The sequence below is a fragment of the Gorilla gorilla genome, chromosome 3 (assembly GCF_029281585.2).
Source record: "Gorilla gorilla gorilla isolate KB3781 chromosome 3, NHGRI_mGorGor1-v2.1_pri, whole genome shotgun sequence".
NCBI lineage: Eukaryota > Metazoa > Chordata > Mammalia > Primates > Hominidae > Gorilla > Gorilla gorilla.
The window spans coordinates 172,431,222-172,458,005 of NC_073227.2; the positions used below are offsets into that span (position 1 = coordinate 172,431,222).

Sequence of the window (26,784 nt, forward strand, 5' to 3'; positions counted from 1 at the left end):
TCCATAATGTGGGTGAACCTCATCTAATCAGTTGCAGGCCTGGATAGAACAAAAAGACCAGCCTTTCCAAGCGAGAGGAAATTCTCTGCCTGCTGGACTTTATCTGATCCCCTAGCTATAGACTTCTGGCCTATACAGTAGATTTGGACTTGACGGTCTCCATAATCGCATGAGCCAATTCCTTATAATACATCTCTTTCTATGTATATGCACATCCAATTGGTTCTGTTTTCATGGAGAGCAGTAATACAAGGAATAAAGTGGGTTACTGCATATTGGTAAAAAAAAAATAGGTCAAGAAAATATATCATAAACATATGTGCCACTAATGATGGAAGAAATATGCACTAAACAACATTGTATTAGTCCAGTTGTGTTGCTATAAAGAAATACCTGAGGCTGGGTAATTTATAAAAAGAAGAGGTTTAATTAGCTCGTGGTTCTTTAGGCTGTACATAAAGCATAGTGCTAGCATTTGCTTTTGGTGAGGGCCTCAGGAAGCTTACAATCATGGCAGAAGGTGAAGGGGAACCAGTGTGTTGCATGGTGAGAGAAGGAGCAAGTAAGAGAGGGAGGAAGTGCCAGGCTCTTTTAAACAATCAGATCTCATGTGAACTTATAGAGTGAGAACTCATTCATTACTGCGAGGACAGCACCAAACCATTAATGAGGGATTCACCCCCATAACCCAAACACCTCCCACCAGGTTCCACCTCCAACATCGGGGATTACATTTCAACATGAGATGTGGAAGGGACAAACATCCAAATTATATCAAATATACATTCAAAGTACAGGGAGCAGGACCAGTAGACTACTGGGGAAAATTTTTTTAAATCAACAATAATACATGGTAATATCTAACAAGACACCTTTAAAATTTTTTGATAAGGCAGATACAAAATAAGACACAAAATGTACAAGATTAATACATTTCATCTTCTGTTGTTCTATATGTTGAACTTTGCATGCCTGAAAAGCTAATTTTTTTTTTTTTTTTAAAGAGACAGTATCTTGCTCTGTGACCCAGGCTGGAGTACAGTGGCACAGTCACAGTGTGCAGCCTCAATTTCCCGGGCTCAAGCAATCCTCCCACCTCAGCCTCCTAAGTAGCTAGGACTACAGGTTACGCCACCATGCCCAGAAAATTTTTGTATTTTTTTTTTGGTAGAAATGGGGTTTGCCATGTTATCTAGGCTGGTCTTAAACTCCTGGGCTCAAGTGATTTAACCACCTTGGCCTCCCAAAGTGCCAAGACTACAGGTGTAATCTCACTGTGCTCACACCTGTAATCAATAATTATAAATGCATAATCAATTAATATAAATGCATAATATAAATCCATAATATAAATGCATAATCAATTAATATAAATGTTCCATGGGTGCTTTAAAAATAGATATTTTTAAAAAATTGATATTTTTAAAGCACCCATGGAACATTTATATTAATTGATTATGGACTAGGTTACAAAAGAGCCTCTATAAACTCCAAATAATTAGCATCACAACAGAGTATGTTCTCTGACAACAAAACACTAGAATAGTTGGCCAGGCGCGGTGGCTCACGCCTGTAATCCCAGCACTTTGGGAGGCCGAGGCAGGTGGATCACGAGGTCAGGAGATCGAGACCATCCTGGCTAACATGGTGAAACCCCGTCTCTACTAAAAATACCAAAAAATTAGCTGGGCAAGGTGGCGGGCGCCTGTAGTCCCAGCTACTCGGGAGGCTGAGGCAGGAGAATGGCATGAACCCTGGGGGGCGGAGCCTGCAGTGAGCCGAGATAGCGCCACTGCACTCCAGCCTGGGCGACAGAGCAAGACTCCATCTCAAAAAAAAAAAAACAAAACCAAAAACACTGGAATAGTTAATAATAAACAGGTAGATTTAAACAGCTCTGTCAATAAAAAATTTCTAAAACACCCAGGATTAAACTGAAATCCAAAGGGAAATTATAATATTCAATTTCTTTGCATATTTATCTGTGGCAATGCTTTGAAGCCTGGATTTAAAATGCATTCCTCAACAGGATTTGTGTTTGTTGTGCCGGCTAGGCACCTAGAGGTACAACCAATCCAGGACCCATCTGATCTAAACTTTTGGAGTATTTTTGGACCACATAGATAATATTAATTTTGGCTCCAAATTAGGTGTGGAGTTAGTGATTTTCAGGGGAAACTTTTTTTTTAAATCATTCCACCCAGGGCCAAGGCTCAAAAAGGCACATATCTTCACTGTCTTCCTCTGCGGATTCCATTGCCACCCCCCTTCTCCTAGTGTCTTCCTCTAAAGGTTTGTCTCCTTTCCCTTCATTTATAACCCATTGTAACCCAGGCTGTAGGCCACCAGGGATCAGTGGATAATTTCCAGACAAGTGCCAGCTCTGGCACTCTTTTATTCTACTTTCCTTTAAAAAAAATGGACAGATATTTCATATGCTGTAAAAGTCATCTTTTTAAAAGTATGCATTGAGTGGTTTTAGTATATTTACATGTAGAACCATCATTACTATCTAATTCCAGAGCATTTTCATGACACCAGAAAGAAACCCTGTATCCATTAGCAGTCATGCCCCATTCCCCTCTTTAACTCTAACCGCCCAAGTCTCTTTCTGCCTGTATGAATTTGTCTATTTTGATTCTGGACATTTCATATAAATGGAACCATACAATAATATCTTTCATACCTGGCTTCTTTTATGTAACATGATATTTTCAAGCTTCATCCATATTGCAGTGTATATCCTATTAATATTTCATTCCTTTTTTTTGAGATGGAGTCTCGCTCTGTCACCCAGGATGGAGTATAGTGGCACAATCTTGGCTCACTGCAATCTTTGCTTCCCAGGTTCAAGCAATTCACCTGCCTCAGCCTCCCAAGTAGCTGGGATTACAGGGACCTGCCACCACACCTGGCTAATATTTTTTTGGATTTTTAGTAGAGACAGCATTTTACCATGTTGGCCGGGCTAGTTTTGAACTCCTGACCTCAAGTGATCCACCCGCTTCAGCCTCCCAAAGCGCTAGATTATAGGTGTGAGCCATGGTGCCTGGCCACTTCATTCCTTTTTATGGCCAAATAATATTCCATTATATGGATATACCACATTTTGTTTAACCATTCATCAGTTGTTGGACATCTGGATTATTTTCACCCTTTAGATATTGTGGCTAATGCTACTATGAATATTTATGTACAAGTTTTTGTGTGGACATGTTTTGTCTTGCATATATGCCTATGAGTGCAATTGCTGGGTCATATAGTAACCCTATGTTTAATTATTTCAGGAACTATCAGACTGTTTTCCAAAGTAGCTACACCATTTTAATTTCCCCCTTCTTACTGTTTTTTTAATACTTAAGTAATTCTACTTCCCCGTCATGCATTTTAAAAGATTTAAAAAAAAACCCTTCTCTCTGTCACCAAACAACCATCAATTACATGGGTCTATTTGGCTTGTGGAAATAAGCTGAGCTGTACACTTATAAGTAGTAACGGACAACTAATTCATGGAGTATTTACCAAATGAAATATTATATACAGCAAATAATAAACTACCCATAAGCACATCAACATCAACAATATGGATGAATCTTACAAATAAGAACCAGAGAGACAGATACAAAAGAGTATCTATTCTATTATTCTAGTTATATAAAGTACAAAAATAGACAAGACAAATCTATGCAGTTAGAAGTCAGGATTAACTTTGAGGGGAAATAGTGATTGGAAGGGGACACAAGGAAGCTTCCAGATTCTGTTTCCTGATCTGGGTGCTGATTACATGGGTTTATTCAGTTTGTCGAAATAAACTGAACTATATACTTATAATATGTGCACTTGTCTTTATGTGTATTAAAAGTTTCAAAAATAAGAAAAATGTATTCAACTTTTGGTATGCAGTATCCAGAGTTTTCCCTGCATCTTATTGCCTGATGATTCCTACGATACAAGTTGCTCTGGAAAAACAGAAAAAGTAGGCAAAGTGTTCAACATAATTTATAATGCCAATATAATGTTGATACCTAGTCACATAAAGAAAAAAAGGCCTATTTTACTTATGAACATAGATGCAAAATAATGCTAAGTAAAATGTTAGGTAACAGAGTCTAATACCCTACTAAAAATATATTACAATCAAATAGGGTTAATATAAATAACGTAAATTTGGTTCAATAAAGGAAGATCTACAATAAAAATCATCACATCAAGGGACATAAACAGGAAAAATAATCACATGATCATCTCAGACACAGAAAAATCATTTTATAAAGTTCAATACCAGTTAATGATTTAAAAATCTCTTAGAAATTTCACAAGAAAATAAAGGAAGGTTTTCAACCTAACAGAGGACATCAACTAAAAATCTATAGCAAACATTCTATTTAACAGAAACTTCAGTGTGGTGCTCTCCTGTAATCCCAGCTGCCCTGGAAGCTGTGGTGGGAGGATTGCTTGAGGCCAGTTAGAGGCTGTAGTGAGCTATGACTGCACCTAAGAATAGCCACTACACTCTAGCCACTACGCAGCCAGAACCCATCCCTAGAAAAAAAATTTAAAAACAAAACCAAAAACTTCATATGCATATTATTTGGAATGTGTTTGCTATACTTAAAAGAAACTGAAATAAAAGTAGTATAAACACATAAGGATTGTTTTTTATCTCAGCAGGAAGTTCAGAGGTGGGCAATACAGCCATGGTACACGACTCCACAAAGCTCAGTGTTCTGGAGGCCCCTTCTGGCTTTCTGCACCATCATCTCATACATTTAACTTTTGCTTTCATCATCTCAAAATGGCTTCTGCTTCTCCAGGTAACCAATGTCCAAGCAGGAAGAAGTGGATGGAAAGAAGGGCAAAGATCCATGGAACAAAGCCAGCTGGGCTTTCTGAAAGTACATGCAAGGACATCCTCTTACATTCCATTGGCTTGGACTGTGTCATATAACTACCTGTAGTTGCAAAGGTGGTTGCATTTTGCTGCTATAAAAAAGGGGGGAGGGCGTTCTGGTAGAAAGATAAAAATAGAGACTTGAAATTGAATAGGCAACTAGTAGTGTCTACCTTGTATTCCCTTTAGGTTTGATAACAACACAATGATCCCCACTGATATGGTTTGGCTCTGTGTCCCCACCCAAATCTCATCTCAAATTGTAATCCCCATGTATCAAGGGAGGGACCTGGTGGGAGGTGACTGGATCACGGGGGCGGTTTCACCCATGCTGTTTTCCTGGTAGTGAGTGAGTTCTCACATTATCTGATGCTCACACTCTCATTCTCCTGCTGCCTCATGAAGAAGGTGCTTGCTTCCCCTTCGCCTTCTACCATGATTGTTAAGTTTTCTGAGGCTTCCTCAGCCATGTGGAACTGTAAGTCAATTAAACCCCTTTCCTTTATAAATCACTCAGTCTCAGGTAGCATCTTTATAGCAGTGTGAGAACGGACTAATACATCCACTATGACCACTACCTTGCAAAATAGTACTTGATGTCTTGGCCATTGAAAACAGACAAAAATAAATGTAACATACAGCTCTGTCAAGAGTTCTGCTACAAACTGCAGAAAACATATGCAGCTGATTTAAAAGAAAATAACTTACTATAATATTAAGTAGCTTATTGAATCTATAAAGTTGTCCACAGAGGTTATGTAAACTTGACAGCTATATAACTAGGAACAACACCCAAATCATATTATAGATCTACTCCAATGGACATGCCATTATTACCACTATTTGGCAAAAATGCTGCAGCATGTACTGCCAACTCCACCAGACTGAGCACTGGGTACTATTGTGGGAATCTCTGCCACTACCCTCTCTGCTAACATATTTTTATTAATTGTACTTGTTAGAAAAAAGAATTTCTTGGCCAGGCACGGTGGCTCATGCCTGTAATCCCAGCACTTTGGGAGGCCGAGGTGGGCGGATCACAAGGTCAGGAGATCGAGACCATCCTGGCTAACACGGTGAAACCCCATCTCTACTAAAAATACACAAAATTAGCTGGGTGTGGTGGCGGGAGCCTGTAGTCCCAGCTACTTGGGAGGCTGAGGCAGGAGAATGGCGTGAACCCAGGAGGTAGAGCTTGCAGTGAGCCGAGATCGTGCCACTGCACTCCAGCCTGGGTGACAGAGTGAGATTCCATCTCAAAAAAAAAAAAAAAGAAAAAAGAATTTCTTGACAGCATGATTACTATTATAACAAAATACACATTGTTCATTTTTGAGCTCTTTTTTTAAGAGAAGAAACTACAGAAGATAATTTAAATTTAGATTTAATCTGACTACAAATGATAATGTCTTCATGTACTTTTTACTTTCAATTCCAAGGTATCTGGGACAACTTTCCTATGTTGCATTTTAGCTTCTGCTTTTCTTAAACACAGATGATGCACTTTGTCCACTTCCTCATAGGAGTGTTAAGATCTATAGTCCTATGAGCTCTGTGAAAGAAGAATTTGTGTGTGTGTGTGTGTGTGTGAATGATGAAATACTTCTCTCCTTTGTTCATGTAATCTTGAATATCTAGTATTTAACACGTTTAATAATTTGAGAAATATGTAATTTCAAATATAATTACATTTTAAAATGGAAATAAAGGTGGTAAGAAAAAGAGGGAGAAGTCTTGACTGGCTTTTACAATAAAGAAATATAATTTCAGTGCTTTAAAGTACTATAATAACAGAGCTGAAGAGTATAAAAAATGAATAAAGTGGGGCCAGGTATGGTGGCTCATGCCTGTAATCCCAGCACTTTGGGAGGCCAAGGCAGGCGGATCACAAGGTCAGGAGTTTAAGACCAGCCTGGTCAACATGGTGAAATCCCATCTCTACTAAAAATACAACAATTAGCTGGGCATGATGGTGGGCGCCTGCAATCCCAGCTACTCGGGAGGCTGAGGCAGGAGAATCGCTTGAAACTGGAAGGTGGAGGTTGCGGTGAGCCGAGATTGCACCACCGCACTCTAGCCTGGGCCAAAGAGTGAAACTCCGTCTCAAACAAAACAAAACAAAACAAAAAGAATAAAATGAAATACATTAATAAAAAACATGATTTAGAAAAGGCTACTGTTACTAATATATGCATTTACAGCCAATATACTTATTTTTAACTTTTGCTTAATTAACTTCTAAAGCAGTAGGTTCAAATTAATTGCTGTTTAACTGGATGATGCTGTTAAAAAACGCACTGCTCCATATTGGAATTCTTATATGTTGTCAGTGGCAGCATAAATTGGTATAATCACTTTGGAAAACTGTTTGGCAGTATCAACTAAATCTCATTGTATATACAGCCTATCATCCAGCAATTCCACTCCTAAGAGAAAGTGATACCTTCCTATGGCAGAAAACTTGGAAGTAGAGAAAAGCACAGAAAATAAAAATAAACTGTCATCCTAGTATTGAGATAATCATTATTATTATGATGATTTTTTTGAGATGGAGTTTCACTCTTGTTGCCTAGGCTGAAGTGCAATGGTGCGATCTTGGCTCACTGCAACCTCCGCCTCCCAGGTTCAAGTGATTCTCTTGCTTCAGACTCCCGAGTGGCTGGGATTACAGGCTCCTGCCAACATGCCTAGCTAATTGTTGTATTTTTAGTAGAGACGGGGTTTCACCATGTTGGTCAGGCTGGTCTCGAACTCCTGACCTCAGGTGATCCACCTGTCTCGGCCTCCCAAAGTTCTGGGATTACAGGCATGAGCTACCATGCCTGGCTGAGATAATCATTATTAATATTTGTAAAGAGAATCTTACTTTACACACTTACTTTTATAGTAGGCTTACTTTATACAATATTATAAATATATTTCCATGTAATAGATATCTTTCAACTTTTTTTTTTTTTTTTTTTTAGAAGAGACAGGGTCTCACTCTGTTGCCCAGGTGGGCATGCAGTGGCACTCAAAGCTCACTGCAACCTCGACCTCCTGGGCTCAATTGATCCTTCTGCCTCGGCCTCCTAAGCAGTTGGGACTATAGGCCCGTACCACCACATCTGCTTATCCTTTATTTTTATTTATCTATTTTAATTTATAAAGAAAAGAGTTTTAATTGGCTTACAGTTCTGCAAGCTGTACAAGCATGGCTCCAGCATCTGCTTCTGGGTGAGGGCCTCGGGAAGCTTCCACATGAGCTACCATGCCTGTCTTCATGGTGGAAGACAAAGAGAGAGCAGACAGTGTCATATGGCAAGAGTGGGAGAAGGAGACAGCCCCTTTACCTTTAGCAAGACTTATTTCCTCAAAAGAATAAGTCTGTTTCACTCCCAGAGGGCATAATATGAATGAAATTCATATTTGTAGAGAGGGAACTAACATTCTTAAGTGTCTATCATGTAGTAGGCATTGTGTTACACACTTCACTATGCTAATTTGTCATCCTAAAACAACCTTAACAAAGTAGGTATTACTTTCATTTTATAAGTTGAAGAAACTGAAGACCATTCAAATTATGCGCCTCTCCTTTCCTGCCTTGATTTTACCCTAACCTCCTTTTGAAGTCTTCTCCAACTTTGTTATAGCAGTTCCATCCTTACGCTGCCCACATTCAAATTATGCGCCTCTCCTTTCTTGCCTTGATTTTACCCTAACCTCCTTTTGAAGTCTTCTCCAACTTTGTTATAGCAGTTCCATCTTTATGCTGCCCAGGCCAAAAGCCTCAGAGTCCTTCTCATCTCCTTCCTTTATATCCCACATTCAATGTGAGGAAACCATCAGCTTATCATCTCTACCACTATTTCTCTGGTCCACATCTCTATCTTCTTGCCCCTCAATTATTATTATTATCTTTTTGTGAGATGGAGTCTCGCTCTGTCGCCCAGGCTGGAGTGCAGTGGTGCGATCTCAGCTCACTGCAACCTCTACTCACTGCAACCTCCGCCTCCCGAGTTCAAGTGATTCTCCTGCCTTAGCCTCCTGAGTAGCTGGGACTACAGGCGCGTGCCACCACACCTGGCTAATTTTTTGTATTTTTAGTAGAGGCGGGGTTTCACCATGTTGGCCAGGATGGTCTTGATCTCCTGACCTTGTGACCCACCCACCTTGGCCTCCCAAAGTGCTGGAATTACAGGTGTGAGCCACCGCACCCGGCTGACCCTAGATTATTTTAGTAGCCTCTTAACCAGTCTCTGTGCTTCTACCCTTACACCCTACTGTTTATTCTTAACCCAGCAGTCAAAGTGATCCAATTACAATGTCAGAAAATGTCACTTTTCTACACAAAATCCTCCAATGGCTCCAACCAACTCACTCAGAGTAAAAGCCTTACCTGATCTGCATCACCCCCACCTTTCACTTCTTTGACTTCATCTTCTCCATTCTTTCATGGCGCCTTCTGGATTGTTCCTAGTACACTTAGCATACTCCTGCCTCAGGGCCTTTACATTTGCTATGCTTTCTGCCTGGCAAGTTGTCTGCTCAGATATCCCTAACCTCCCTCAAGTCGTTCCTCAAATGTTACCTCCTCCAGAAGCTTTCCTTGATCATCACCCCTCTCCGAACATAGCACCCCTCATACTTTCTATGTACCCTCTCTGCTTAATTTTTATCCACAGCATTTCTTTCTTTCTTTCAAGACAGGGTCTCACTCTGTCACCCAGGCTGGCATGCAGTGGGCTCAAGTGATCCTCCCACCTCAGCCTCCTGGATAGCTAGGACTACAGGTGCATGCCACCATGCCTGGCTAATTTTTAAACTTTTTGTAGATAGGGGGTCTTACTATGTTGCCAAGGTTGGGTCTCCAACTTCTGGCCTCAAGCGATCCTCCTCCTTTGGCCTCCCAAACTGTGGGATTACAGGCATGAGACAGCACTCCTAGCCTCTCCATAGCATTTCTAATCATACAGCAGTCCATATATTGTCCTTATACATTTACCATCTGTCTTTCCCACCTGGAAGAGGTAAGCTCCATGAGGGCTGGAATTGTTGTTTGTGCTCTCTGCTGTGTCCTCAACCCCTAGAAGCGTGCCTAGCATGCAAAAGGCACTCAGTATATATTCGTTGAGTAAATGAATGCTTCCACCACATTCCAACTGTTAGAGCAGGCCAAGGGGACCTGTTGTGCAGAACTTCACAGCTTTCTACTCTGAGCTCTATCTTCCTTGTTCTTCCCCAGCTCTTACTTAGGAGCCACTTCTTGACTGCGCTTGTCACAGGTGAAAGGCTGATGAATCTGGAGAGATACTTGTGGCAAGTACCCCTGTTCCTGCAGTCATCCACAAGCGCAGCAGTGGTGGTAGACAGCTAGAGAAGAAAGTGTAAAGTTTGCATCCTCCAATTATCACGGTTGCAAGACAGAACTTGAAACTAGATACACCTGATTTTGGTTATCTCTGGATGCCATTCACCGAGAATGAAGGGAAGAAGATACTTCCTCCAAAGGAGAATCTGATGAGGCGCCAGCAGGCTGCTGCTGCGGTGGAAAATTGCCACATCCGCCTTTGCAAACTGGTGTGGCCCCAGCTGCTTGGACTGAGGCTTAACGCAGGTTTCAGCCACTTCAACCACAGGGCTACGAACATGCCAAGAGAGCCACTAACCAAGTTTCTCATTCCTCCTCTGAGATTTAAAGTCCATCACTTCGCGACTCAAACACGCAAGAGGTGTGGGAGACGGAGGAATGGGGAAGCGAGGCGGCGCTGCCCAGCTTGGCAATGGCACAGCCGCGGTCTCTGATGCAAAGGCAGGCGGCCGCGCAGGGCCAGGCCTGGGTGGGAAGGCTGGGCTCTGGGAAGGATGTCGGGGCACCGGGCAGTGCCCAAAGCCACCATCTCAAGCGTGGTAGTGGGGAAACGGATGCTGCACCTGCTCTCTCATCTTGCGGGGAATCGTGATTTGGGGAAGTTTCACCTTTGTTGTAGAACTGCCCACATTAGAGCCTTCATTTCTTGGGAAGGGGTTGGCGGGAGTTGCCAGTTAAATGTGTGACACACACACGCGCCACATACTCCCCAAACCTACAGACGACTCCAGTAACGCTCTAGTTACCCTTAAAAAGTAAAACAGAACAAATCAGCAGGCCCCCTCCCTCCATCCTGGCACTTCAATGTCGGCCAAGGCCACATATCCCCTGCCCACTGCAGGGAGTCTGTCAGGAGAACAACAGGCGAACGTTTGCCTCACTTGACTCAGCTCTCTTGGGGCGGTATCAGCATTTTAAAATTCACACCTCAAGGAAGGAGTCAGCAAAGGAAAGCAGAGCTGGGCCGGGGCGCCGGTGGCCGCCGTCAAACCTTTGGGAAGCAAGAAATCCGAAACGCCCGTGACGTGCGGCGTTGTCCACTCCTTCCACTAGGCAGAACCCGAGAGTCGAGCCTTTGGCGGGACGGTGAACGATTGTGCTGTGTACGGCGGTGTGCGTGCGTGAGTAAAGAAAGAGTGTGTAGGTCCGGCCATACGCTAGCCCCCAAGGGCGCGAGCGCTACACTGCGCCCAGCTCAAGTTTCTGTGGAAACTTTCCCTCAGAGGCTCCTCCTCCTTCACCTTGGAAACCGGCGCGGGCCGTGCGTCGCGGCACTGCCTAAGTCCCCGGCGCACCTGGCGGCAGCGTGTCCCAGCGGCAGGGGCGGGGCCGGCGGCGGCGGGGGCGGGGCCGGGGCGCGCTCCCCGAGGCCTCCAGGCAGGTTGGGCCCCACCCCCGCCCCTGCCCCGCCCCGGCCCCCGCCCCCGCCCCCGCCCCTCCCGCGATCACTAGGGAGAGGCTGGGGGGAGGCCGGGACCCACGCGGCTCAGCCCGCGGCTGACGCACCTTCGAAAAGTTGCGCTCCGACCTTCTTACGACCTACATTCTTCCCGGGCACTCCTGAGTTTGAGCCGGGCCTGGAGGACCTGGGCCAAGACTTTCGAGCGGCGGCCGCCCGAGGTGCGAGGAGCCGGCCCCGCTTTCCTCACTGGGTCCCGCGCAGGCGTCCCCGGGACCGCAGAGCAAACTTTCTGGACTGTCTGAGGACACTTGTCCAGCGAGCCCCACTGCTCGGGGAGGAGGAGCCACGGCCGGGGACAGGTAGGTGCTGTGCTGGCCGGAGATTTGCGCTTGAGGGATTCTTTTATTTTAGAGGGTTGAAGGAGAAGGGAGAGTCGAAATGTCCCTTCTCTGCATCCGCCAGCTGGGTAGGGGGTGCGGGCATTGGGCTGAGGGAGCAGGCATTGGGCTGGGGGCCGGCTGGGGATGTTCCAAACGAGGTCGCTGCGTCGGGCGGGGGCGCAGGGGGGAGGAGGTGACTTCTAGGGTTTCGGGCTCCCGGACGGGGCGTAACGCGGTGACTGACCCTGGGATAGAGAGAGCCAGCTTGTTTTGACGAAGGAATATGTCATTAGGGCCCTCCATCCCATTCCTTGGTCCCTGGGTCCTCTGGGAGGCACAGGAAAAGGCAAAGAGATGTGGAGTTCAGGTTTCCCCTGTAAATCAACTTGCTTACACAGGAGACAGAGGCGGTGCCCCTCTGAGGTTTGCAGCCCTTTCCTGGTGTAAGGACTTACTTGTTGGGTAGCTGTTGCTCAATTTCGTAAATTCTGTGATGAAACTGCGTTCAAGTCGTGGTTATTATTGATAGTGTGTGTGTGTTTGTGTTTCCTCTGGCTCAACAAAGGTCCCTTGTTAACTCCGCTTCTGCTAGGGAGTGGGAGGAACTACCTTGCTGTCTTATTTCAGGCCTGGTCAGAGCGAGGTGTTGGTGCAGGCGGCGGTAGCCTTGTTGGCTTGGGACTTTGGGAATCACATGAGCAGGTCTAGTGAATTAGTTTCCCAGCCTCCTGGACCCACCCATTCACAGCAGATCTAGCTTCCACTATTCAGCAGATGCTGCAGCCCCAGCTATCCAGGGACAGGGAAACCCCCCTGAAGGGAAAGAGCCAAATATTGAGAAGGAGAGACAGCTCTCAGGAGGAGGAGTAAACAATGCCTAACAATTGTTGCTTCCCTATAGATTGGGCTTGCTCCCTTGGCTTCTCTGGAAGGGCTGTGCTATCAAATTCATCTCATTAGGAAGTCAGCTGCTCCCTGCTAATAGTCATAGCAGCCCTGATGAAATTATATAGGTCATTGAAAAATAATTCCTGCTTAATTACCTTTATCCTGTTGATTAATGAGAGGGAAGATTTCCTCTCCTTAATGTATTATGCCTGCTTGTCAGGGTCACCTGCCTGACCTCAAGTTCACTTGTACACCTGGCACTAGGCAGGATGCTGTCCCTGAAGCTGTCCACATGTAGTGAACCACAGCTGAAGTCCACGTTTGGAGAACTTCAAAGGTCTTCTTTGGACAGAAATTGAGCAGGATATTTAGTCCATAAATTTACTCTTTAATACAGTATACTTGTTGGCTTTAGGTAACTTTTCGCATAATTAAAGGTTGGTATCTTTTTAGTTCCAGTTAATCCCTTTCCGCAGAGCTCATAAGAATTATGTCCATGCCTGTCTTGAAATAAATTAAGTTTGGGGTCCTATTTATCATTTGTCCTGTAGGACAAGGAACAGGATTAAACTGTGTGGGGTGGCTGGAAAGGGTCAGAGAAACTGGACATCACTGAAGTGGATTCAGAGAGTGATTGAGAGTGGTCTAAAAATTTAGGTCCAACTGCCCAGCTACCTTTTTTCTTGGCTCTCATATAAAGACATTGTGTAGGACTTTTAATGGAGGACTTGAAGACTAGAAATAAAAGGAGTGTTTTATTTTTACATAGTCAGAGTAATGCATTGCTGGACAGTTCTGTACTCTGCCTCCCAAGATTGGTTCAAAATACTTACTCTGCTAAGTTCTTTCTTTAATAGGAACTTGATAGATAATGACTGCAAACAAGAAGCAGATATACAAATATATTATGTAGAGATATGGAGGTAAAATGAGAAAAAACAAGAATTGCCTCTGAGGAGTGAAATTATATTCTTTTTTTTTTTTTTTAAAGTTAGGGTCTCTCTCTCTCTCTGGCCCAGGCTAGAGTTCAGTGGCGTGATCTCGGCTCACTGCAGCCTTGATCTCCTGGGCTCAGGCAGTCCTCCCAACTTAGCCTCCTGAGTAGCTGGGACCACAGGTTCATGCCATCACACTCTGTTAATTTTTTGTATTTTCATACAGACAGGGTTTTGCCACGTTGCCCAGGCTGCCCTTGAGCTCCTGGACTCAAGCAATCCGCCTGCCTTGGTCTCCCAAAATTCTGGGATTACAGGTGTGAGCCACCATGCCTGGCCTCTTGTATTACTTTCATAAAGAAAATTTAATAAGGAACCTCCTTTCTCCTTGCAAATATAAAGCAAAATTGCTTTATTTAATCTGTTTAGACACTTGATCTTTATTCTGTGTACATTTGTCTTCTAGGGTGATACATAGGCCCAGTGAAGATCTGGATCAGATTCTGCCATTGAAACACAATTTAGATCTACTTCATCCTTATTTTTAGCAACTTCCAACCCTTGGTTCTTAGCCCAGGTAGGGGAACAGTGCTCAAGAGTGACAAGAAACTCCAGGAACTTCATTTATAGGGATCTCTTAATGAAAACAATAACAGAAGTGAACAGTTCTGTAGTGCTTTATGTTTCACGGAGTGCTTTCATGTACCATGTTTGTGCCTTGTGATTTAACCATTTTGTAGTAGATGCCATTGTGTTTAGATTACACGGGAGGAAAGCAGATGAGGTTCAGAGATAATAAGGGACTTTTTTGAGACGGAGTTTCACTCTTGTTGCCCAGGCTGGAGTGCAATGGCGTGATCTCGGCTCACTGCAACCTCCGCCTCCCAGTTCCAGCAATTCTCCTACCTCAGCCTCCTGAGTAGCTGGGATTACAGGTGCCCACCACCATGCTCAGCTAATTTTTTTTGTATTTTTAGTAGAGATGGGGTTTCGCCATGTTGGCCAGGGTGGTCTCAAACTCCTGACCTCAGGTGATCCACCCACCTCGGCCTCCCAAAGTGCTGGGATTACAGGCGTGAGCCACTGTGTTCGGCCAATAATAAGGGACTTTTATGGGCATACTCTTTGCTCCTGTATATTGTGGACTGAGACCTGAATTCAGGATTTCTGATTTACAGCCCATGCTTTCACTTTTTTCTTTGTTACATTTTGTGAAGTGGTTGGATGTGAAATGGGCTTTTCTTTTTTTCTTTCTTTCCTTCCTTCCTTCCTTCCTTCTTTCTTTCTCTCTCTCTCTTTCTTTTTTTTTTTTTTTTGACGGAGTTTTGCTCTTGTTGCCTAGGCTGGAGTGCAATGGCGTGATCTCAGCTCACCGCAACCTCTGCCTCCCGGGTTCAAGGGATTGTCCTGCCTCAGCCTCCCGAGTAGCTAGGATTACAGGCATGCACCACCACGCCTGGCTAATTTTGTATTTTAAGTAGAGATGGGGTTCCTCCATGTTGGTCAGGCTGATCTCGAACTCCTGACCTCAGGTGATCCACTTGCCTTGGCCTCCCAAAGTGCTGGGATTATAGACGTGAGCCACCGCGCCTGGCCGTCTTATTTCTTATTAACCAAAATATGAGCTCATGTGGAGACAGGATGACAGGACTATATATGAATATGTACATATATGTGTATGTGTAAGTGTGTGTACACATGTAACATATAGTCTGTATAGCCTTGGCATCTCAACAGTATAGCTGTACAATAAAATTGAAGTAACCTCCATTAAATTTGGGAGGGAGATCTTGGGAAGTGGCGTAGGTGAATAAATACCTTGATAGATTGAATAAGGAATTTTGGCAATGTCTAAAATTGAAAAACTCTGTAAATAGCAGTATAAGTGCATGATTTACAAATATAGAAGTAATTACCAGAAGAAATAGCTAAAAGAGTTGAAGGACCTTCTTTTGGGGAATGAAACTCAGGGGTGAGGAGGAGCCAGGCAGGAATCTGCTGTTTTTGGCTATGTACCTTATAATATTAGATAATATTTTATACTGTGTACATATGTATTAGTTTATTTTACTTTATTTATTTTTTGAGGCAGAGTTTCGCTCTGTTGCCCAGGCTGGACTGCAGTGGCACAATCTTAGCTCACTGCAACCTTCGCCTCTTGGGTTCAAGGCATTCTCCTGCCTCAACCTCCTGAGTAGCTGGGACTATAGGCATGCACCAACATGCTTGGCTAATTTTTGTATTTTTAGTGGAGATAGGGTTTCACCATGTTGGCCAGGCTGGTCTCGAATTCCTGGCCTCAAGTGATCCGCCTGCCTCAGTCTCCCAAAGTGCTGGGATTACAGACATGAGCCACCGTGCCTGGCCTCATATGTATTACTTTAAAAAAAAGCCCTTTGGCAAGGACGGAGCGAAGGTCTTTTGTCAGAATTTTAGAGCCAAAATTATGTATTCCCAGTTCTTCCATTTTACAGGTGAGGAAATTGAGGTGTAGGAGTTTAAATGTTATGCTCATGGTCACATAACTGTAGAGACAAACCTCTCCCAGACAAGGTCAACTGTAGAGACAAACCTTTCCCAGGCAGGTAGAAAGTTTTACCTTGCTAGTGATTCTTCAGTTTCCTTTCTAGGCAATTCTTTTGCCTTCTATCTAGTTAGTTTTTTTTTTTTTTTTTGAGACGGAGTCTCACTCTGTCGCCCAGGCTGGAGTGCAGTGGTGCAATCTCGGCTCACTGCAACCTCCGCCTTCCAGGTCCAAGTGATTCTCTTGCCTTAGCCTCCCGAGTAGCTGGGACTACAGGCATGCGCCACCATGCCTGGCTAAGTTTTGTATTTTTTTAGTAGAGATGGGGTTTCACCATGTTGGCCAGGCTGGTCTCAAACTCCTGACCTTGGGTGATCCGCCCGCCTCGGCCTCCCAAAGGGCTGGGATTACAGGCGTGAGCCGCCGCGTCTGGCCTTTATCTGGTTTTTACAATCTTTGAACAGGTTACTGGACTATAGATTCAAAAGTATTTTTATCTAATTCCTTAAATTTCCATTTTGAAAATGCTTCAAATGGTTTTAGAGTCTGCAGAATCTGTACCTTTTTGTTGTTAATTCTGTAATTACTTTTACTTAGAGGTGTGCAGTTTGTCTGCAATGTTTAGAAGCTGGCATTCTTGCCCAGCTGAATTTGATAAATACTGGAATTTGGGCTAAACTTTTATTCTCAGAAGGCATTACTAACGGGAGATGCTAAGGGGACTTTTCCAGTATCTATGTGTTTTGCTTAATTTTGAAGTTCTGAGAGTGAGGATACTACTGCCTTCTAAAAGACAGGTAGAGACAAATGATATTTTAGAGCTATTATAAAAAGTTAACACCCTTAAGTTTATCCTTTTCTTTATAAATATGATTTTCTCCTACTTCCTTTCCAATTATATCACTAACTAAAATGAGTTAATTTTCTTATTACATACATGATACATATTATTCAAATTCTAAACAATATAGAAATATATAATGTTAAAAGTTAAAGTACACTGCAATGTTATATTCTGGAGAAACTGCTATAAATAGATATATTTCCCTTCATTTTTCCCTCTATTTAAAAATGTTTATTATTAACGTGGTTGTTAATAACTACTGGGGTAATCTTATGTAACTTTCAACTTGGTTTTTATTTTTAACTCAATAATATACCTTGAAAATGTTTTTATGACCATACATGCACATTATTCTCATTTTGTTTTTTTTACTGGCTGTATAGTAATGCATTGAATAGATATAGTTTTTTTTTGTTTGTTTTTTTGTTTTTTTTTGAGATGGAGTCTTGCTCTGTCACCCAGGCTGGAGTGCAGTGGTGCAGTGTCAGCTCACTGCAACCTCTCCCTCCCAGGTTCGAGCAATTCTCCTGCCTCAGCCTCCTGAGTAGCTAGGACTACAGATGTGCATCTCTATGCCTGGCTAATTCTTGTATTTTTAGGAGAGCCAGGGTTTGGCCAGGTTGGTCTCAAACTCCTGACCTCAGGTGATCCACCTGCCTTGACCTCCCAAAGTGCTGGGATTACAGGCGTGAGCCACCATGCCTGGCCCTATAACATGGTTTATTTAAACAGCCTTTTGTTGGGAATTTGGATTGTTTTCCATTTTTCTATATTAAGAACAGTGCTTCAGAGAACATCCTTGAAAGTGTTATCATTGTACACTTGTGTTTTCTGTAGGAAAGGTTTGTGAGTCACTGTTATGAAAATGTTAAATTTCTTTTATTTACATTTCCTCTAGTAGTGTCCCTTCATTTTTAGTTATATGAACATATTCTTTCTTTCTGAATGCACAAGACTGAAGACAGAAATTATTAATAGATGACCAGCCACTGAAATAAGAGGTCATAACAGCAAAAGGTGCTGAGCTTTTAGGTAGGGTTCACCTCATTTCCTCACATTTCAGGTTCTTTTTGGTTTTAATGTTTTCCCCAAGAGAAGATAGTAATTGGTAACAGCTATAAAAATACTCTGCAGCTGTTGGTTGAGCTGCTAATTAGCTTTTATGGAGCATAGTGTTTTTTTTTTTTAACATTTTCCTAAGAACATTATTTTAGGACATGCCATTAAGGAGTTCAGAAAATCCACTAGGTTTTGCAGAATGCAGAGTGTATTTTAGCTCTTCTCCTTAAATTGTTAAAGTTTACCTCTGTTGAAATATTAGTCATGGGTCCATTTTAGGATCTTTTGGCTTGTAGAAAGTTCTAGGAACTGATTTCCCTCTGTGTGTGGAAAATGTGAAATAAGATACTTTGGCTAAATTTCATGACTCAGGCTCATTGAGGTGGGAACATTTCAGGAATTCCTGTGGCAAAGTTTTTACTGACCGTCTAAAAGAGTTGATTAATATTTTTATTTAGTCCAAGCTTTTTTTCATAACCATTTCATTAGAGGAGTGTGTCTTATTCCTCAAAATGAATATCTTCTATTTTGTTTGTGTTCATGGAACTTTTATTTGGATTCCATTCATTTTAGGTTGATTTTCTTTATAATGTACTAGAATGAGTATAGAAAAATATGTTTACAAATGTAATTTCTATACACACATACATACCCCCTATATTTATATGTGCACTTATGTATTGTGCACATTTGTATATTTATGCCTAAGTATATAGTGATATAAGGAATGTTTTAAAAGTATGATCTTCTTCAGGTCATTTAATAGAAAACTTTGTACATCCTCAAAATAAGGATGATGTCTCCATATTTATTTATTAGAAAAAATGTTTCTTGATTTTCTTGGTATAAAAATTTTTCTTAATAAAATAAGAATTTCTTAGGACACGGAAAACTTATAGTTTGTATATATTCATATTTTGATCTTTTCTGTGGGAAAATACAACATGTCTAATGTATTATCCTTTTTTTTTTGAAGCAGGGTCTCGCTCTGTCATCCAGGCTGGAGTGCACTAGTGCAGTTTGGGCTCTTTGCAGCCTCAACTTCCTAGGCTCAAGCGAATCTCCCACCTCAGCCTCCTGAGTATCTGGGACTACAGGTGCATGCCACCATGCCTGGCTAATTTTTGTATTTTTTTGTAGAGACAAGGTTTTGGCATGTTGCCCAGGCTGGTTTTAAACTCCCCGGCCCAAGAGATTCCCCTGTCTTGGCCTCCCAAAGTGCTAGTGTTACCAGTGGAGGGTGTCCAGGTTCTTGGTGCTTTGAACAAAGAATTGGACTAAATGCACAAACAAAGCAAGGAAAGAATGAAGCAGCAAAGGCAGAGATTTATTGAAAGGGAAAGCACACTTCACAGGGTGGGAGCAGGCCCGAGCAAGCCGCTCGCGGGCCTGGTTTCAGAATTTTCTGGGGTTTCAATGCCCTCTAGAGGCTTCCCATTGGTTACTTGATATACACCCTATGTAAATGAAGTAGTGGCCCAAGATCTGTCTGATTGGTTGCAGAAGGCGACCAAGCACCAAGCAGAGGCTAAAGTGAAGTTACAGAGTTACACCCTATGCAGACATCTGATTGGTTGTGGAAAGTGACCAATCAGAGGCTGAAGTGAAGTTACAAAATTATATTTCTATGCAAAGGAAGACTTGGCTTGTGACCAGCCTGATTGGTTTTGGGAGGGGACCAATCCGAGGTACTTTCAGATTTTTATCTGTCATGCGGAACAAGGAGATGGGGGTTGCAAAGGGAATAGCCTCTGGTCCTTTTGTTACTTGGGTGTGGAAAGTTGGGGTTTTCCTTTTGATTTAGTTCTAGGAAGTCAGCATGAATCAGCCTTAGGTTCCCTGCCTCCAGACCCTGTTCTTCTGCCTCATTAGGATTACAGGTGTGAACCACCACACCTGACCATGTATTAGTCTTGATTATTGCTTATTCTCTAACACGAAGTCACTATTTGATAAGTTGAATTTTTAAATCTCTCTGATTTGTGTATACTACAAAACATTTGTACTTTTGGCTTATTTTAAGCAAGATGTTGTAATTTAACTGCTTGTAAAAAATCTGCCAGGCCCAATGGCTCATGCCTGTAATCCTGGCATTTTGGCAGGCAGAGGTAGGAAGATTGCTTGAGGCCAGAAGTTTGACACCAGCCTGGGCGACATAGTGAGACCCGTCTTAACAGCAGTAACAACAAAAAATTAGGCGGCGTGGTATCTCACCCCAGGAGTCCCAGCTACTTGGGAGGCTGAGGCGGGAGGATCACTTCAGCTCAGGAGTTTGAGGCTGTAGTGACACAGGATGATGTCACTGCATTCCAGCCTTGGTGACAGAGTAGGAACCTATCTCTAAAAAAAAAAAACAAGAGAAACTCTGACAACAGGAGTTCATTGACTTTGATCTGTTTCAGGAAACACCAACTGACTTGATATTTACCTACTGATTAAACTTAATGGTTAATGTTAATTTCTTATCAGCTTGATTAAGTTTGACCTCTGAATTTTCTCCTTATACTTCTTCACAGTGTTTAGGACCTTGCATGTCCTATTTGAAAAGTACATCCTGGAGTTGCTATAGATAGTAAGAACCAGCTTGCAACAATTGGAGAGTGTTTTTTTTGTCCTTAAAGTAATTCTGCCTCTTGATTATGTCTTAGGATTGGTTTCACAGAGAAGTGGTCATTCCTTCATAGTGAATCACAAAATGAGTAGGTTTGACAGGATTTCCTGACTCAGTCTGGCTAACTCAACCTGCTGTTCTGAGTTTTTGTCAATATTGGCATGCCAGGAGCAAACTCTTGACTTGGTTGTCTTGGGTATACAGATAATTCCTAAATCCATACCCTCATTGCTGACCTTTGGACCCTAGGCTTGTTTCTAACCAGTTCCTGCTGGATAGGTCTATGTTTAGATCCTGACATCAAAGTAAACTATAAGGAGTTGAGAGTAACTTTGCATCTTAATTGCCTACCAGAGCACCTTATATTGAATAGAATCCTATAAATGTTTGTTGTTAATGATCTGCCTCTTAGTATTATATGGCCAATTATAGTATTTTTCATTTTGTTTCTGTTTCCAGTTTTTCTTGCTCTAATCTATTTTCATTCCATAGTCAATTGATTTTCCAAACTATAGCTGTGCTCATGTCACCTATCATGGTCTCTGTTGCCTACTGGGTAATGACTCAACTCAAGGCGTGATGGTTAATTAATTTTATGTATCAACTTGCCTGGGCCACAGGGTGTCCAGGTATTTAGTTAAACATTCTGGGTATGTCTGTGAGAGGATTTCTGGATGAGATTAACATTAGAATTGGTAAACTCAGTAAAGCAGACTGCCCTCCCCAGTGTGGATGGGCCTTATTCAGTCTATTGAAGGCTTCAGTAGTACAAAAAGACTGAGTAAGGGAGAATTCACTCTCCTCTCTCTCTCTCTGTTTGACTGTTTTCAACCTGGGACATCGGTCTCCTCCTGCCTTCAGATTCAGACTCGAACTATAACTTATGTTATTGTCTCTCCTGGGTCTCCAGCTTGCTGACTGCAGATCTTGAGACTTCTTGGCCTCTATAATTGCATAAGCCACTTCCTTATAATAAGTCTCTTCATAAACACACACATACATCTCCTACTGGTTCTGTTTCTCTGGAGAACCCTTGGCTGATTCTCAGGGCATTTATGATCTGGTGCTCTGTGCAAATCCTTTGCTTTGACTGCCATGCTGGTCTGTTCCTCATTCTTGAACACACCCTACCTCTTCCTTTTTCCCCATCTTTGTTGAGACCAGTCCTTCCTCTTTCCAGTTATTTTAGTGATGTGCATTCTTCCAAGCCTAGTTCAGAGCTGTGTCCTCCATAAAATCTTTCTTTGCTGTCTTTTCCTGTAGTAATTTCCTGGCACCTGAATCTCCATACTGAAATTTTAGGAATTTAGTCATTTGCTGCCATCCAGTGTTATCTTTTATACATTTGTCCTTCTTCCCAATTAGATTATAAACTCCTTTAGGAGTGGAGCCTAACTCTGTATTTCCACATCCCTCCACTGTTCCTGGTGTTGCTTTTCTTTTGCTTAGTAGGTTGCCAGTGAGTGGTTACTGATATTTTTAAAGCACTAAGATCAACCTAGGGAAGGAAAGGCAAATGAGGGACTTGCATGCCTGCAGTGCCCCATCTTGAGCCCATGGCAGAAATGTCTAATTAATTCCCCACAGGACCCAGAGCTCTCTCAATGCAGTGCTCCAGAGAGGCCTTGCCAGTTGTTTGAGGTTGTTACTAGAAATGAAACTTTTATATCATCCTTGACCTAGAGCCAACTTTTCTAAGAAAAAAAATTGAGTCGCATTTAAAGTCCTCTTGAATTTGTCCTTTCCTAAGGGACTGATTTGCAACGATTTTTGCTGTCATCTGTTTTGCTTTGTCCCTTGTAGTTCTCTTTGTTCTGCCTCTGGCTAAGTCATTTTATATCTTTTTATATATTCTGTATAGCACATTTGGGTCAATAACTTTGAACAATGGTGAAGGAGATCAATATGGAAAATGAGCTGTGTGTTCCTAGGAAATTTGGATTTGTCAAATTTTACACAAATTTCATATAAGCACAATGTGACTCTTCTTATTTTTCCTGCAATTGAATGTAATTTTTGAGGGACACCATTTGAAATCTGACCTCATTTTCCTCTTTGGCTAGTCTTCTAAGCTCAAAGTATTGCAAATCCTCTGTAGTTTTCATCCCCCTTACTCTGCTCTCCTGCACTTGTCTTTTAACATATTTTAGTTTACTTATGTCTTTTTAAAATTTAAAAAAATTTTTTCAATGGTTCCCTGGTTGGTTAGTGTCTTTTGTTTATTAACTCTTTCCCCACATAAGAATGTAAAGCTTTGTGATATTTGGTAGTCTTGGCTATATATCCCAATACATAGACCAGTGCATGACATTCAATAAATATTTGTTGAATTGAGTTGGGGTTTGCTAACCTGGAACCCTTCCCTCCGCCGAATCTCTTTGTTAATTGAGGCTTCCTGTTGCATCCTCTGGGACCTCTCTTACTTTTTTTCTTCTTGTTGCTGAAGACCCCTGTATCTAGACCTAGCTAGTTCCTTCAAACCATACAACTATCGCCTTCCTAGGTCTGTGCCTTTGTAATAGCCACACCAATAACAGAAGTGGCAGTTTCCTTGGCAGTTCATGGTTTGCAAAGCACTTTCACATATATGATCTCATTTGAGGTATTCTTGAGTCTTGACAGTGATGGTACTCTTTAGGGCTTGCCTTTTACCAAAGTATGCAAGTTAGCAAAATCTTGTTCTACTAGGGGATGCAACCATTTTTAGTGATGTTCCAGGCCTATTTTTTCCTTGGCTGCACTGTTGTCAAATTATACATGAGGGGTATGCTGCTTTGACAAAGTCTTCTGGCCCACTAGGAACATTCATTAGATTCCTCGAAGAGTACCTGTATGGTAATAAGATCCTCAAGTAAAGTGACGAAAATGGGAAAGAAAAAAAAAAGAAGCAGTTGACCATTAACAAATATTTATGAGACATTAAAAAAATATATATATATTAACTCTTTCCCCACATAAGAATGTAAAGCTTTGTGATATTTGATAGTCTTGGCTATATATCCCAATACATAGACCAGTGCATGACATTCAATAAATATTTGTTGAATTGAGTTTGGGTTTGCCTCCTTCGAAAAAAAAAATATATGTATATATATTTTTTAATGAGAGAGAGATAGAGTCTTGCTCCATTGTCCAGGCTGGAGTGCAGTGGTGCAGTCTCAGCCCACTGCAACCTCCGTCTCCTGGGTTCACAGGATTCTTGTGCCTCAGCCTCCTTAGTAGCTGGGACTACAGGCACAAGCCACCACGCCCAGCTAATTTTAATATTTCTTTTTAGTAGAGACGGGGTTTTGCCATGTTGGCCAGGCTGGTCTCAAACTCCTGGCCTCAAGTGATTCGCCTGCCTCGGCCTCCCAAAGTGTTGGGATTACAGGTGTGAGCCACCGCGCCTGGCCAGAGACACTTTTCAATGGAGGTACTTCACTAGATGCTGAAAAACTGGTTGCCCCAAAGTTAATTTGATAGCAGGAGCTCCATGTAGACCTGCCCAGCTGGAATTGGAGATACAAGCGTGGAATTGAGAAGGCTGGAATTGAGAAGGCTGATCTGAATGATGCTGATTGTGTAGAGATCAGAGCTGGTGACTTTTAGGTTCTCTACCAGTGAATCGCCATCACTGTCTTTCTAGCCCCTCTCTTTCTAAGCTATTAATATGAAGAGGGAATCATTTTCTTCCTAAAGGCCTTCTGTTCTTGCTTTCTAGCCACGAGAGTGATCAATAACTATTAGTGTCTAATGATGACACAGGAATATTCCTCTGAGCAACTGGAGAGCTGTAGGCTTGTCACCCATTGACAGGTGTTCACAAATCTCTTTTTGCTGTTTTGAAATATCACTGCCAGGGGAGTTGTATACAACTTGTTCTGACAGAGTAGTCTTAAATATTCATTCCTTTTACCCATTGCTTTAAGAGAAATGCCAGCATTTAGTCTTCAGGCTGCCAGTAGTAATTTTGGAGAAATTGTATTATAACTTTGTCAAGATGCTGATTTTCATATAGCTAATTTATTTATATATTAATATATTAATTTTACTATTTTTAATTATGGAAGAACACACACTTTGAGGTTAGTGGAAATTTAAGGGTTACATGGAGGTCTTTGATCAATTATGCTCTCAAATTAAATTAGCAAGTGTTTAACATTGTGTGAGGCTGTATGTGCCTAGTGGAAAGAGAATGCAATTTGGGTGCAAATATGTTTCAAATCTCTGATCTACCAATTGGTAAATATGTGACCTTTCACAAATTACTTTTCTTTGATTAACCTTAGCTTCCTTATCTATAAATAGAGATAATAATGCCCATACAGGGAGTTTCTATGAGGGTTAAATAAGATAACACATGCAAGGTACTTAACATGGAATTAATAATCAATACATGGTAATTGCTACCTATGCACTGAAGCTGTATTAGCACTCTTCTAGGGACTGTGGGGGAGGTTCAAAAGGTGTGCAACATGTATGTCTGCAAAGCCACAAAAGGTAGTGACAAATGAGTACCTGACACACAGAAAATCAGGACAGTATATAATAAAGTGTTAATTGTACAGAAAGGAAGTTTGAGAAACTGGAAAGGTAGAAGTCACTGTGGTCAAAGTCTTCAAGAACCATTATGGGGGTTGTATTACAATTCCTTTGGTCACAAATTATATAAATCTAAACCGTATAGAAGGGGGATTTATTGGCTTACATGGCTAAAGTGTGGGAGAAGTGAGGTAGTTCTCAGGGAAGCCAGAACGGGGAACTCCACACCACCTACACTTTCTGTCTTAAATCCTTGTGCCTCTTTTTTTGTGTCAGTTTTCTCCACATCTTGGGGTGTGGCTGCAGCAAGCCAGAGACCACCCAGAAAGAATGTCTGACCTTCTTCCCTTCATTTAAATTTTCAAAATCCCTGGAATGGTTCTGGTTGGCCTAACTTGTGAGATGTCCCCATCCTTTTGGCCAGGGACACAGATTACCAGGTAACTGGCAGCCCCATCTAGAATTACATCGTTGGTCTGGGAAAGATGAACATTTTGTTTTAAAAAGGATTCTACCATTCTTAGAAAAAAGGAGGGGTGCTGATGGCAAGAGCAGGAGGTGTTGTTTACTCCCGAGGGGAGAAGAGGAGGGCTTGAGCTGGCTGTAGGGAGAAAGGCAGGACCTTAGAGCAGTGAACCAAAGGCATGGAATCTAGAATGAGCATATGGTTTGTGTTAGTGAAGTAGGATAAGGTAGACTCAGAGTGGATGGTTTGAAGTAGTTGGTTTAGGAGTTTGGACCCATCTGATAGGGCATAAACCCTAAGGACTACATCAGATCGACATAGTCATATTGGATCTTTTAAAAATAGGTTTCATGTTATATGCCAAGTATTTAAATCAGTAACTTGAGAACCAACTTGAGTACAGTTGAGAAGTTATACTCATTGATTGTAGACAAGGTGATCTTTGTAGTCAAGAGGCAGATACCCATCCTGGTACTATCTTAAAAACTAGATGCTATCAAGCATTTGTCTTATCTTTCCTGTAAAAAAAAAAAAAGTTGTATTTCAGAATAACCAAATAGATGATTCAGGTAAAATCTTGCTTTTAGAAAAATTCCAGTTAGTAAACGCAAAATGAGTGATACAAATAAAATACTACCATTTTGTTACCTCCAATGAAATAATAGATTTAGAGAATGGACATCAGTAGCTGCTAAAATTATTAAGTTAAAGGTTGATGGGGAACTTTATAGCTGATGGATTGGACTAATAACCCCTGAACCTACTGGTCAATCTTACCATTACAAAAGAGAAAGAGATAGATGTTACATGCCTCTTAATTGGAAACAATAGGTTCTGTATAGGAAATACACAGAACCATCTGTGAAGTTTCTTGCCAGAAAGCTGAACATGATTCTGATCAATCCTTTAG

General features: G+C 41.9%; 1 protein-coding gene and 1 long non-coding RNA gene across 4 annotated transcripts in view; one reads left to right on the forward strand and one right to left on the reverse strand.

Moving 5' to 3' along the window:
* Positions 1-1,441: 1,441 nt before the first annotated feature.
* Positions 1,442-11,564, reverse strand: LOC129533242 (uncharacterized). The gene is made up of 3 exons (XR_008679314.2): positions 9,720-11,564; positions 8,064-8,149; positions 1,442-4,889 (listed from the first exon to the last, which is right to left on the reverse strand). It is a non-coding gene; the product is annotated as an uncharacterized lncRNA (long non-coding RNA).
* An 85-nt stretch (positions 11,565-11,649) lies between these two features.
* Positions 11,650-26,784, forward strand: part of FHIP1A (FHF complex subunit HOOK interacting protein 1A) — a 252,070-nt gene continuing 236,935 nt past the window's right edge. For 2 of the 3 annotated variants that reach the window (XM_019025602.4, XM_055385535.2), the window contains exon 1: positions 11,650-12,002. The gene's annotated coding sequence lies outside the window, so the exon portion shown is untranslated. The remainder of the gene's footprint in view (positions 12,003-26,784) is intronic. The other variant, XM_055385532.2, reaches the window with a different exon arrangement.